This window comes from Photinus pyralis, unplaced genomic scaffold (assembly GCF_008802855.1).
Source record: "Photinus pyralis isolate 1611_PpyrPB1 unplaced genomic scaffold, Ppyr1.3 Ppyr1.4_LG7, whole genome shotgun sequence".
NCBI classification, from domain to species: domain Eukaryota; kingdom Metazoa; phylum Arthropoda; class Insecta; order Coleoptera; family Lampyridae; genus Photinus; species Photinus pyralis.
The window spans coordinates 29811709-29826540 of record NW_022170738.1 but is presented as its reverse complement, the minus strand read 5'-3'; the positions used below and the strand labels follow the sequence as shown (position 1 = coordinate 29826540).

Sequence of the window (14832 nt, the reverse complement as noted above, 5' to 3'; positions counted from 1 at the left end):
AGTTCTAAATTGTTTCTGTAGCCCCAATGTCTGGCTTTGGTGGTGAATTTCACGCTGGAAACAGGTCGCATTAAGCTACTTCTGCGAATTAAGCGATAAAAATAAGATGATTTCGCAGATTCAGAAGCTCCGCCATTACTATTCCACCATGAAGTAGGCGTTGCGTTAAAAATTACTAAGTAGCTAAGGGGTAGTATTTTGCACGGAATTAAGGCATTATTGTTTGGGTAATCGGTCTGGTCAGAATAAGGTCCATATAAGATTAGCATTCGGATTAACCGAGCTTAGAAAAAGCGTTTAAGTAGATTCAGGGCGACCTTATGGTCCAGTTAGCAGGTTCCTTTTGGAAAAATCTTCAGTAGTTGCCCCAGTAGAAAAAATCTCGTGGTGAAAAAGTGCAAGTCTCACCTTTGGAACGTTTCAAAAAAACGAATTGTAGTTCCGTATTTGAGTGTATAAATGATGGCCGATAGTCAGCTGAGAAGTGCCAGCTCACAAGAAATCAAAGAGGAGGTGAAATCAATTTAAGTGACTCACGGCCGGTTGCAGGAAAGCGAATTATAATCAGAATCCTACATTATTTGCCAAATCTGAGTTTAAACGAGAATTTTGAATTTGATTCGCTGCCTACTGCAATATAAAGCCAATCAAATGTCTTAATATCGGATTAAACAATAATCCTGGATTGTTTTTGTTGTGCAACTGGCCGTCAGGGAAATTACTATAAGGAAAACTGTTCGTGAAATCACAAAGTTCATTATTAGTGGCGGTAATAAAAAAGGCAAAAATTAAATCAAGCTTTAATAAAAATCCACTTAATCGTGTCTTGTGTATGCAAACGCACTTTTCGGAACAAAATTATACTGACCATCAATAGAATTATCATCGGGAACACAAAGGGATTCGTTCGCACAGTTGTGACGTCTTTTACTACTTCTCCGTGTTGGTAACGCGCCCGAATCGATCGGAGCACAAAACGAATACGCAATTATCTGTTCGTGCTCGTTCTGTCAAAAGTGAACGAGCCATGAACGAGCATTACATTACATCTACATGTTCCGTTCGGATAATGTATACGCATCTTTACGAGTAAAAACAAATTGAATAGGTACCCTAAATAGTATTTTTTTGTCACTTTGGGCGGTAGTAGCCGTGAATTTCAATATAAATTACTGAAAAGAAAGTGTCAGGTGTAAAACAGTCTATAGAATCCAAAAATATAAACGTATAACGGGTGTGCCATTGAAATTTCGAAATTTAGGGCCACATTCTGTCCAATCGTAGGTGATAAGAAAATACTATTTCGATCATTCAATTCGTTTTTACTCAGTATTATTCAATAAAATGTTATATTTACATTTACTTCATTGCGCTGTAGTAGATCTATGGCATTGTTTAAATACTTTAAACAATGTCTATTTATTGCTTGCTCTATACGAAATTCAAAAAAACTCTGTTAATTATAGTTTTAGTTAGTTTTCAAAATTTCATGTGACTGTCCATTTTTCCTAATTTATTATGGAGGAGGATGCGTACATTGTTTATTTAATAGTTTGTTATTAATTGCTTAGGGGGAATATACTCGTATTATGTAGAATTTGGAAAAACGTACAGGGTGTCCATTAAAAAAATGTTATTTTGTTTATTATAATAGAAATCTGATACTATATTAATTTTTCTAATTGGATCTTTGTAACAATGGGCAAAAAATGCTTCATGAATAACAAGTCATCGTTAGGCAGCAGACACTGTATACTGCCGAATTTTTTTGCATCTCTTATTCGAAATATCGGGTTACACACGGCAAATGAATCAATCACCACACAAAAATCGAAGCAAAAAATTTAAAACATTCTTAGTTTCGAAGATATTTGAACATTTGACGTGGTGTTCGATAGAGGGAGCATAGGGTTTTTCACAAAAGGTCTTTTTATGGTCTCAAACATTGATTTGCCTAAAACCACATCAATTATTAAAATATTGGAGACTGAAGGCAATTTGATGCGAATAATAAATCTTGATACATCGAAAACATTTCTGTGCAAAACTGGAGACGAAGATTTGTATCGAAACTTTTGCAAAAATTAAAAAAAAAACAAAAGCGTTTCGATCGAGCGACACCTTTGACGAGACAGTTCGTCGCAATCAACGAAATTCCTCTAGCGTAGTCTTAAAATGCGAAGCTAAAAAAGAGCTTTCTGGTTCTTTGAGCCAAATCAATTTTATTTTCAAAATAACAAATTATTTAGTGCTTTTCAGTGCAATTTTCAAACATTTTCAGCGAAATCTGTTTATTCAAATTTAGATGGTGAAACAACAAAACATGCAAGGCTGCTCAAAAAATTATTCAATTTTTATTTTCCTATCTAGGTGGTCACGACTTTAAACGAAATTAAATTGTTGTGAATTTATCCATAAACAAGAATTTTAAACAATTTTGAAATAATCACAGTTAGTTTATTATATCGACAATTTTTCACATACGATCACATAGGCCACTCGGGTATTTTGAGGCGCCTTGTGTGTACTCGTATTTTTCAAATGACTACGATGGGGTAAACAAGTTTGTTTAATTTTTTCTGTGATGTTAACATATCAGTAAATTAGGAATTATTTTTTTGACCAACCCCGTATAAATGATCGAAAACTATGACGTATTCAATTGTCTGTAGAATTTAAAGATGTAAAAATATACAATGTAGACTGTAATATCCTATGGGTCCCCCGATGCTAACACTGCAATCTTGTCTTAGTTTATACTTACATTTGGCAACTCTGGGAAAATAACAACGAGCAGAGCTATATAACTTTCAAGTCGAAACGACGAATGTTTCGTGGTACTTTGGAATAAGTACTAGAAGAAAGGTTAATTAGAGGACCCCTTCTCGTATTGCTAAGAATCTTAAGACGCAAGAGCTGCGGTCTGCACGAGATTGAGAAAGCAACAGATACAGCGAAGAATCGGACTGTATGTGGTACTTACTACACGGAATATAGTTGTGAGGTGTGTTGCCTAACCATAGGGGTATATTACAACAAAACCAATCAAATTTTGAAATTTATTTTCACTTTATCTCTACTTTATGGCCAAATAGAAACCCTTTGGCATTGTGTTTGTATTCGGAAAGATGCAAGATCGAAGGTGCTGAAATTCCTCGTAATCCAATGGATAAATCGCTGCCATACAGGACGAAAAGTTTAATAATCAAGTGGTGTTTAGGTTGTTTGTCACTCTAACGAAAGGTCCAATATTTGTCGAAAATTGAACTCTCGCGCTACGTAAAGTTCCAGATTAATGCATTAAATTTTAGCACTAACTTGTTTTTGTTTACAAAACTCGAGAGGTGTTAATGCTTTTAAAATTGAGTGATATCTCTAGTGATATTGTTCAAAATGAAAAATGTCTGTAAGTTTATTATTTATATCACTCCACCAATTCGCGGTATGTAACATGGACTGTCGTATTATTGAAATCCAAACTTTTAGTTTGAGTTCAGCGAGGGTCGAGAGATTCTCACCCCTACCTGTACATACTCGTATGTACAATACGGCTCCGGCGTTGCACAATGACGACTCTATGTAGACATAGAAAGTGAATTGGAATTGTGCAAACGCCGTACAGTTTTAAGTAACAATTTTGGAAAATCGAAATGCTTCCTGGTCTGGTGATTATTTTTAGTACAGTCTATCGCAGAGTCCCCTACAGGAGGAATCTTTACTCGTCGCTCTCTCGTGCAGTCACGTGTATCTACTGCTCAAAACTGACATAGGGCTTAAAGTTATTGTTTCATATAGCAGTATCGTTCTACTTATGATTAATGGTGGGTTATTTCACTCCCTCGTTTTTTTTCATTTAGCCGGTACTCTATTAAATGTATTTACTACAGCGCGATCAATATTGAGTTGCTGCGCCACTTCAATAAATTATGACGTTAGTAATCATTTGCCGCAACAGGCCTGGTGCACCAATACTAAAACATAACCTTAAAGTAAACTTTTGACGTTTAACCATATTTAACCTAAATCAACGATTTAACCACCTTGTAAGTTTCCAAATTATGTGGAACTACACGAATAACGAATTACTACAAAAATTGAAACGATTTTATTTCTTTTACAACTCGTTAATATCGAAGTAATTGGATAAATTACATGCACACTATAACAACTGTTCGAAGTGCTTGCCACCATTATTAAGACAGGGATCCACTCTTTTCTTCATGTTTTCGAAGACGGCATGTAAGTGCTGTTGCGTAATGTTTCAAACGGTAGCTTCTATACCTGCTCGTAATTCGGCAATGGTGTGTAAACGGTTTCGAATACGTTGCCATCTCGTAAATTTGCATGCAATAATTTACGGTTATTTTAAAGGATAGAAGTACAATTTTCTCCAGGCAATAGCGTCACACGTTCCGTATGAGATGCCTGTTAGTGGGACACATTGTCGCAGCTGCTTTTTCTGACTTTGCTCAAGACGAGCAAGAGCATCTTTTACAACCTCCTTATTAGCAATCACTAAGCGGCCAGGTGACTTCCCAGAAGCACGACTTCCTGTATGTTAAACCGCTCAAGTAAACGATGAGCATTTCGGCGTATATTGTTGTAATCCTCGTCATGGTTGACAATCGTTTATCGAAACTCCTGTATACACAAACGTATCGAGTACTCCCAAACTCCACTTTCGTCTTTAGTCCCATTACGGAAACAGGACAGCAAACGCATCTTATTCTCTTCTAAAGTAAAAGGCTTGTCGGAGTAAACCTATTGCCTATTACACGCTACAACTAAAAAAACGTTTGTTTGTAATTTACAAGTAATTTACCCACCTTGTAAATATTCGAAAGAAACTTGAAAAAAGCCGTTTTGAAAGGGACGAAAGTATTCGAATAAGAATCACAAATCATGGTTTTGGTTTGTAAAATTATAGGTTATGTTTTGTATTGGTACACATATACCTGGTTGCGGCAAATGATTACTAATGTGATATTTTATAAGAGCGGCGCAGCATATGATTATTGATCTCTCTGTACTGTATTGGGACATTAATATTTCGTACCTACTTCTTATTTCATGTTATGATCACGTTTATTAATTCTCGTTTACAATCAATAAATTTATTTAATCTTTAAACTGAGTCAAAAATATTAATGCCAAAGGTTTAGGATTACATTTAATTACAACCATTTGATAGGTATTCTTGGACGCGTTCAATTTCTATTTATTACAGCATCTGTTATCCTCTGAACTTCTATACGTACTTTCGCTTCGGGAGAACCATTTTCGATTCTAATTTTCATTTTTAATTAATGACGTTCTTTTAATTTTGTCGATTTTATTACGGGTTGGACACAGTTACATGCAAACTATATAAAAAGGTAAGGTCCGGGAAGGGACACGCAATAGTACTATTAGGCAGTTATTTTCACCTATTCTCCCTTGAATATATTATTGTTGTAATAGCACATTTATTATTAGAACGTTAACTGTAGGCATACTACACAAACCGATAGTAATGTCATTACATCAAGGTTGTCTGTAATTACCCATTATAAATAGTGTTGCTGTGCGTAAACATCGTAATTTTTAGTAAGTGATTTAGAAATTCTTTCGACATTTTTCTTATAATCACAAGATACAGGAAGAGGACAACTGTTAGAAGAAGGAATGCACTGTTACGAAATTGGGAAGGGTGCCAAATTTTCTAATTAGGTTTTTGAAGGTATTTCTCTTATTCCACGTTTTTATTCGCGTTAAAAAGTCATAAATAAATAAAATACTGGTTTTGATCGAGTTGAAAAAACCTTAATTGGAGAACAACTTTCTCTTTCATTCTTCTTCGATTTTGTTTCAATGTTACATCGAGATCAAAGCGGTGCACTTTTATTTATCAATTATAGCCAAGCAAACAGTCTTTACATTTTAGGAAATTAATTATAAGAAAAGGAATATCGTTTGTCCTCTTGAAACACTACACAATATTTGTATATTTAATTAACATTATTATTCAATTATTATTATGTAATTTACATATAATTCCTTTAAAAGAATTTTTTGATAAAAAGGTAGGTATTTATATTGTATTTCCTTTGAATATTGAAGAAGTAACATTCTACGTACACTAAATCGGAAAAACACAACGTTTAGTTTTACGTTCATTTCGGGGATCTGAAATCTACGGCGGCAATAACAGACGCGGAAAATGTATCACGTTTGGAAACACTGAAACCCTTGTGACCAGTCAAGTAACAAAAACAAAAGCTAGAATGGAGATATTTGTCTAGGGATCCCTTTGATCAACTGCTGTTAAATTTAACTGACAGGTTGTACTTTCAAAGTTGATTATTGCGAATGCAATTGTTTCCATAGAAATTAAATGGACCTATTGTGGACGTGGTGTAAAAGGTGCAGGAAAAAGGTTAAATAAACTGTAACGGTTTAATTTCTCCATTGCGAAGCAGCCAATATGTACTTGTTGAAAGATCCTCGTAAGTTTTGAATAGATAGCTCCATCTATTGTTAGAATTTTAACAACGCCATTTTACCGCACGGATTGTCGACCTTCATCTTCCTTCTTTTTTGTCGAGAACCGTGTCAGGTTACAATTCATTAAAACCCTCAGCTGAGGCGTAAATTAGAATGCATGGAGTCTGGCAATTGGATTCATTAAATTGGGGATTATGGAATAATTAGTGAATGGATTTACCTTTACCTCTGTAGTGAGGATATAATTGCGTTTTTTCTTCCTTATTGTAAGTACCGCCATTTGCATTTCATTTACTTGAGGTGTACCTTTTTCTTTAGGTTAGGCTCTTATCTGTTATACGACAATTTTCAGAAGTTTACGAGTAGAGCAAGGCCCTTCAGGCATTAGTCAATTAGTTATATACAGAGCTCTGCGACTTGGGAGGTTTTATTTTGATTATACAGGTTTTGGATGCGAAAACTGAGCGCACTTTTTGGCGTTGACATCATACTTAAATTAAGGAAAGCGTTGCCTTATATGTTTTACTTGTACATGGCCCTACACGTGCGAATTTTTGTCCTGGATGTGAATTTATTTGTGGAATTGTTTAAGATTCATCAATTTAATCGATCATTCTTGATTGGGAGTTTGATAAAATGGGGAATTTTAATTGTACATTGGAAGTTACCAAGATTTTTGTGTAACGTAAATTACACTTTTGAGTATTTGGAGGAGTATTTTAAGTATTTGTGTGTTACGTACGCATCTCATTGTGGAAAGAATTTTTATTTTTGCTATTTGTTTAAATAAACTAGTGTTTCTTTTGGTACCTAAATTGATTGGTACTGTTTTTACCACCCTCGTATATTCTCAATTTTATACGGAGAGAGTTAAGATAGAAATTGAGTGGCGCTCAACCATTGGTAAGAGCAACGAAGGACGAAGATGAAATGCCCAGAGCAATCTACCGCTGTGACAGATCTCAAGCTTGTATTTGCAGGCAAAGGGCAGCAAGAGAGGCATTGAATGGCGTTTTAAATGTGTAATGATCTTAGGGGTAGATAGCAAAATACTAGCAGCGACATCTAATTCCTGTGTTCAAACGATAGACTTTTCGCGCCACTTGTAAATCTCTGTAATGGTTGATTCAACCTGGGTACGAATACCGATCCTACGTTGAGTCATCGAAAGAAAAAAGTTGGCGTACATTCACATTTACAATAAATAAATCCATCACAGAAACAAATGCACAAGAAAACTCGCAACGTTATAGATTGTATGTGCCAAGAGAACATCAAATAAGCATGGTTCTTCTCCAGTCTCGGCTACAAGTAATTGAATAAGAAAAGGGCACAGGAGGGAATTTCAGAGAGTATTCCAAATAAAATCGATTATCGCACACATTCATTATGATGTTTAATGATTAATGATCTACGTTATCGTTACCGCAAAAGATTCGCCTTTTTTTGTTTTTTGCGGATTCGTCTAAAAAGACTTATTTTGAAACAACAACGGTTCACGTCGTCACAAAATCAAGATTAGAATCAGTTCACTTTATTTGCATTTTTTAATCAATAAACACGTTATATGAGTGTCGATATTCTTTCAATATCCCCCTTTAACGGGCGACCAAAAATGAGTTGCTGTCGAGTCGCCTTTGGAAGTTAAGTACGATTAAGTACAAAAATTCTAAATGTGACCTCGACAGCAACTCATTTTTGGTCGCATAGTACAAAAGCATAGCAAGCATCCCATATACACTCCACATAAAAAATATCGAAGTTTATCGCTTTCCACACAACAGCTTATGAAACAGAGAGATACGTTTACGCCACTTGCTGGTTCCTTTACCAAGCAATTATCTTCATCTACTTCAATTGCAGATCTGAGATGCGCTATTGAAGAAAACACGCGACAACTAACGGTACAAGTACAACACCGCAGATTTTTCGATAACTATATAATGGTTGATCCGGAAATCACCCACGTGTCATATAAACAGGACGAGGAAGGAAATGATATACTATGGTAATACCGACAGGGAAATATTGGAGTACTGGAGGATTGTGTCGCGACACATTATTCTTAAGATGGGGGCACTGCAGGGTAACGATGGAAAGAAACTGTATGTTAAAGAAAGTTCGCTGAATAAGTTACGCTCAAACAACACCACATGGACAAGTTTTTGAATTAAATAGAAACTTGAACTACAACACTCACCTATAAAGAGTACCTAACTGTAAAACTCCACGAACTGAAACCTTCCTCACTTGTCCACAAATGCCTATTAATTTTGAGAGCGGGACTATTTTTATAGGTACATGAGATTAGTCATCTACCATCTGGTGTGCAAACTGCAGGCAAGTGTTTGTTCTCGTCCCTTCTTGATGAGTGCCATGATTTGAACACGAAACCTGACATTTCGGGAACCCCGTGGATTAAAGCAACGTGTCGGAGGCGAGGTTAGAGGGATATATGGTAATGGATAATTCGGCAATCAGGGGCGGACTGGGTACTATTAATTGATTTTTTAAAATTATTTGAGTCAAATGAGAAATGACGACCTATGAAATATAGCTTTATACGCACCCGCCACAAACAGTCGCTTTCTTTGCTTACTATCTTCAGAAACGCCTACCTCCGGCACATATAATTTCCAACGGGCTATTGTGACCCCCCCCCCCTCGAGTGCCAGTCCTAACTCAATGGCCAATCCGCCCTGGTGACAATGGTTGTCACCTGGTGACAATAATCATGTTCTTTCGAAGTGTGATCTTGTGATCATGATTGCTAAATCTTGAACAAACTGAAATAAAGTTTTATGACACGAATTCCTAACCTATAAATTCAAAGATATTTTTGCTCCAAATGTTAGATTAGTCAATATTTGTAACTGAAGAGGAGCATAATCGTGCAAGTACTAAAGTACGTAATTCGAATGTAAATGTGCACTACGTAAACTTAACCAGGGACGGACCTAAACAAAAAATTGGGGGGCAAACATGATATTTTGCCAATTCAAAACGACCAAGGCCTTTATTTGTTAAAAAAAACATTTTTTTTCTAATAATCTTTATTATAACAAGCTATTGAATAATCTTTATTATAACAAGCTATTGAGCAAAAAACTAAATGTAACCCATATTGTAAAATTTTTACTTTAGGCCCTATGTAGGTGTACTCAAATGAGTACAATGGGCACATATGGTATTAAAGAAAATTAAACAGGTTATTTTACATCCACATTTAAAAAGAAACAAAAAATGTATTTTATGAGTGATAGTCTTTAAAACAGTCTCGCTCAATGCAGAGAGTCACCTTGCACTTTGAACAACTCCATCTGACTCTCTGATGACATTGAACACACCTTAGCTGTTTATCCAGTTTATTTGGAAAATGTCCACCTTCACTCCTTATGACGGTCATAGGTAATTCGCCAACCGGTTTACATCTATAAGTAGACTTCTCATAGCAAGCCATATAGTGGCGGACTATTACTCTCTGGAAGTCCAATAGAGCAATGGATTCATTCGATGCCAACTGATACAGTCTCCATGCATTCACCATAGTCATATTTAGCATGTTCGTGAAAAGCACCCACCACCACTTTTTGCTGCGAATAGATACCCTGTAATTACTGACCGCTTGGTCGTGTAAATCGACGCCTCCCATTGACCTATTATAGTTTTGGAAAATATTTGGTTGTGGAATTTCTAATCTTTGTTTAGCGATAGATGACCACCGTTTGACTCGTTTCATTGGTTCTAAGGTGTCGTAGTTAGAAACCATGGTAACTGTATTGTTGTCCTGCCATCTAACAAAAAGAAGAGACGAATCCTCGTCATACATATGCTCCCAATAGCCACGTTCTTTCTTCTTGAAGATTTTAGTGTCTGAAAAAGGACATTTTCTTGTTCTATTGTCTCGCACAGTTCCAGTCGCTCTTTGACCTTGATCCTTCAACGTTCTCAGCAGAGCATGACTGCTGAAGTAGTTATCAAAAAAAACTACATGATCTGAGGGTACTGCAACCGTGGTAAGAAGATCAAGAACTACTTTGGATCCCAAAGGAAGATCGCTATTTTGATTCCTTGAGTTCTTTGCGCCACAATATGTATCAAAGGAATAGCAGTACCCAGTAGAACTACAGAGCGCCCAATTCTTGTACCCAAAGCGTACAGGTTTTCCTTTTATATATTGTTTGCTCGAATGACGGCCAAAAAATTTTACCATCGCTTCATCAATTGATAAATTTTGATGGAATACTCCCCATTGCTGAAACTTTTGATTCAATAATGACATCAGCGGTCGTATTTTCGACATCTTGTCCTGTCGATTTATACAGCTGTTATTGGCCAAATGTATATATTTTTTAATTTCCAGAAATCTATTTCTGGACATCGAATTTGACACAAAAGGTACTCTCAAATCTTCATCGAGACTCCAATAATTTCGCTCACTTGGTAACTTGTGGTAACCCGTTAGTAGCAGGATTGAAATGAAAATTTGTATGTCAGCCTTGGAAACAAAAAAATCATGCTTATTTTTTTGTGAGGAATACAAATTAGTTTGTTGAACTATATGATCAAGTACTTCCTGATCAAATAACTTCTCAAACACTTCAATGGGACTCAAGTGTTCTAAATCGTGTTTCACTACCTCTACGCGATCTTCAAATCCGCAGGTCGATGGCATACTGGTATCAACAACGTCTTTTGTCCACTTTGGCTCTAATAGGTTTCTTCTTTTGGTTTTTGTAGCGAGGGATTTCTCAGACGTTATGTTTTGTCGCAAAATTGATAAGGGTAAATTAGACTCCTCATCACTGGTTTCAATGTCACTATCCATATGTTGTAGCTCAATTTCACCTGCGACATCATTCGGCATTGAGAATTCTTGAATGTTATTATCATCAAATTCCTCTTCATCTGTCTGTTCATCCACATTCGGAGGAATAATAACAATGTCTATTTCGTTCTGGTTATCCGAAGAAGAAATATCTTCTAAAGCAGGATTCAGATGACAATAACTTCTTCTGCCATAAAAGCGAAGTGATGATATTCCAGGAAAATCTACAGGTTCCATCAGGAACTGTGAAAAGAAGGACATAAGAGTTCCAAAATATGAAAAAAGTTACTTTGAGAATGAAAAACATTACCTTTGGTAAATGACTGACTTTAGCCCAATGTACTCATATGAGTACACATAAAATTGTTTACTTACCAGCTTTTAGTAAACGATTATACTGTTGCAACTTCTTATAATATAACACCACTATACCTAAATAAGGCCGTATAAATCAACTCCAAGCTTATAAACCAAAGGTATATGAATATTTTACGTCACTTATAACAAGCGTGTACTACTAAATCCGAAAAGCACGTGTTATTGAATTTGAAACATGTGATTTAACTCTACCGGCAACGTATTGCAACGTTTTAACTGATTCAGGTTAAAGAATGCACTTGAAAGCAAACTTTTGCATACTTGTAGTAATGTAAAAAAAGTCAACAGATGGGGTGTCTATGACCTTTTTGGCACTGTACTCAATTAAGTACAGTGGGCGTTAATGGGTTAAGTAGTATTTCCAAGTCTAATAAATCATGTAGAAAATGTAGGATATCAGTATTCGGTCTCTAATACTAATTAAAAGCATTACCAAAATACCAACCTTGTGTTGAAGAAAAAGGAAGTGACGTTCCTATTAAAGAGTCCTTTTTTATAGGTTTTGCCGTAATTCCGCATTCCTTCAATAGTCGATTTATTACATTTACGATACTTTCGCGGCTTCGCCAACTGGTAATGAAAATTACCAACTCTTGTCAAAATTGCCAACTAGTTAAGTATTGGAGGGGCAACCTGCCCCCCCCCTTGCCCCCCCCCCCATAGGTCCGTCACTGAACTTAACCATGATACTTTGATTTAAATTCGTGCGTTCTTTATTAAGCGGCAGAGCAAAGCGATACAAGCTTTACAGGGGTGTCCATGGTGTCCGTCTGTCCGTATACACGGCAACTGTCAAACGCTTGGACCGATTTGGTTCAAACTTTGCACAGTTAACATATATACCACATGTAACAATGCAATTGAAAATGGTTCAAATCCAATGACTCCGTGAAGTCACATCGAGGTGCTCTGCCGCTTTTTTAGACGCTCTTTATGAGTTTATTATGAATTTGGGAGGTAATAATTTGCTCACAGCTTCTTCAACGGCATTTAGACAATTCAATAACATTTTTCCGCGATCGATTTTTTACAATCAAACAATATTTCTCTTTCAGATTTGCACTTTGTCATTTAAATTGCTGCTGGAGTCAAACAATACCACATACAGGTACCTGCCATAGGAATACATTAGGTAGCTCCTGAGTCCTGATCCCTCTGGCATTTCTACTACACCTTCGGGATTATGACATACACATAAGGTTTTGCAATTGAACCTTCATAAGCTTTTTCTGTAGCTGTTGAGTGTACCTACTATGTGTACTTATGATACACTAATTAGAAGTTGCACTAAAAACAAATTCAGTATACGCACTTACAGAATAAATGCAATAAATTCACAGACTAAGAACGATTACGCAATAACCCTCGGTAGTACAGTGGTAAGTACGACCCGCATGATTGCATCATTTGGGCGACCGAGGTTCGATTCCTCGCCGAAGGGAATTTTTTTAAATGAAATATCGAAAAAAATGTACATCACTTTCTCAGATGTTATAAAATGAGTACTCTTCTCTCAGGTGCAATGATCGATTATACGCTGCCATTCGTGTCCGCACAATAATTGAATAGCAATACCAAAGCGCATTGATTAATGTTACTCGGCTCATTAAACTCTTCTTAAAGGATTCTTGCAGTTAAACTTTTTTCATACCACGAATGTGAATTCTAATTTATGTACGTCAAATAATGGCACTCCGTAGGAGGCTTCTTTTTATATTTTATATAGCAAAAAGAGTTCTTAGAACCACCAACGCCATTGTAACTTCGCGAACAGGTTTTTTTTTCTTTTAGAAATGCATCACACTCCACGATACATTAACAAACGGTTGTGGCAAATTTACAATTTCGCAATTCACCTTTACAATTATTGCAGAGAGGAGGGACGCCTAATTCAATAATTACGCACTAATTAAATTCGAAATTATAAATAACAGTGATTTAATTGGCAACGGTTCCAAAAAGTTAGACAATGCTCTTATTATCAGGTTATCTCTTAAAGAATGCATAAAACGAAACGAGTTTTGCATATAAGTGAAACATTTTTTTTTCCAACTGGTTTGGTGTGCATATAAGTAGGAGGGTTACTTGATGACCTTCTCTGGCTTTACCTTTGGAATTTTGATGTCTCAACGAGGCTGTGCACACGCCTACCAATTTTTGCTTGCATTTCGTAATAAATGTCTACTACATGTGTAGCTGTGTAATTGTTCGCCATTCCGCAATAAACCAGGTGATATGGGGCGGATAATCTATAATCTTACTTTAGGACTATGTTACTCGGCCATTCACTTAACACAGGTTACACAGCTATGAGCTAGGGCACAACCATAAGGGGAATTTTACTGTTAATCCCACACTGTATGACGTGATTTGTTTTTAAGGTTCCTATGACCACTCATAAGTATATCGGAAAACTACAGCGGCGTTCTATGAAATGCTGATTTTATAGTTGAATGTTTTAGGTCTAAGAAATTATCGATAGAGGATATTGTTTGCAATAAGCTGAATAACGAACCGTCTATTAAGAATCATCTAAAAATAGGTTAAGTACCCGATCCTTAAAAATCAATTCAGAATGTAATGTTAGGTAACTCAAATCGCGCTCTAAACGCCTCGGGCCAAGATCTCATTCAATTAAAGGAAATACAAAAGAAACCACCTGGATGTATGTTATCCATTACATTGTTTCTAATGACCTTGGTAATTTATTAGTGCTAATATTTAGTAAAATGCGACTAATTAAATTTTCTTAATTTTACGGTTATCGGTATGTACAGGGTGTCCCATTAATAATGGTAACAGACCATATCTATGGAACAGTTAATTGCACATCTTCGGGAAAAAAATTTTGATAACAAAAGGAGCCAAGAGAAATCGCTGGAAATTATTTTTAAGTTTCTAACTTCGCGGCTAGAGGGCGTACGATTCATGATTAAGTAGAAAAATTACTTTTTTTCTAAAATATACCCAACAAACATGTATAAAAAATGGTAACTCTGGAACCGTGTTTGTTGTGTGGTTGGCCACCAGGAGTCCAGGAATGGTAAAGATCCTTGCATCGTAGGTAATGTAGTGGCAGTTTAAAGATTCAACTGGTGCAGGATAAACGATTGAATCATGTTTTAGGTTTCCTCTGTAGGTTG

The 14832-nt window shown here is 36.1% G+C and overlaps 1 protein-coding gene across 1 annotated transcript in view; it reads left to right on the top strand.

Annotated features, from left to right (window-relative positions):
- Positions 1-14832, top strand: part of LOC116176011 — a 64754-nt gene that overhangs the window by 21509 nt on the left and 28413 nt on the right. The window lies entirely within an intron of this gene.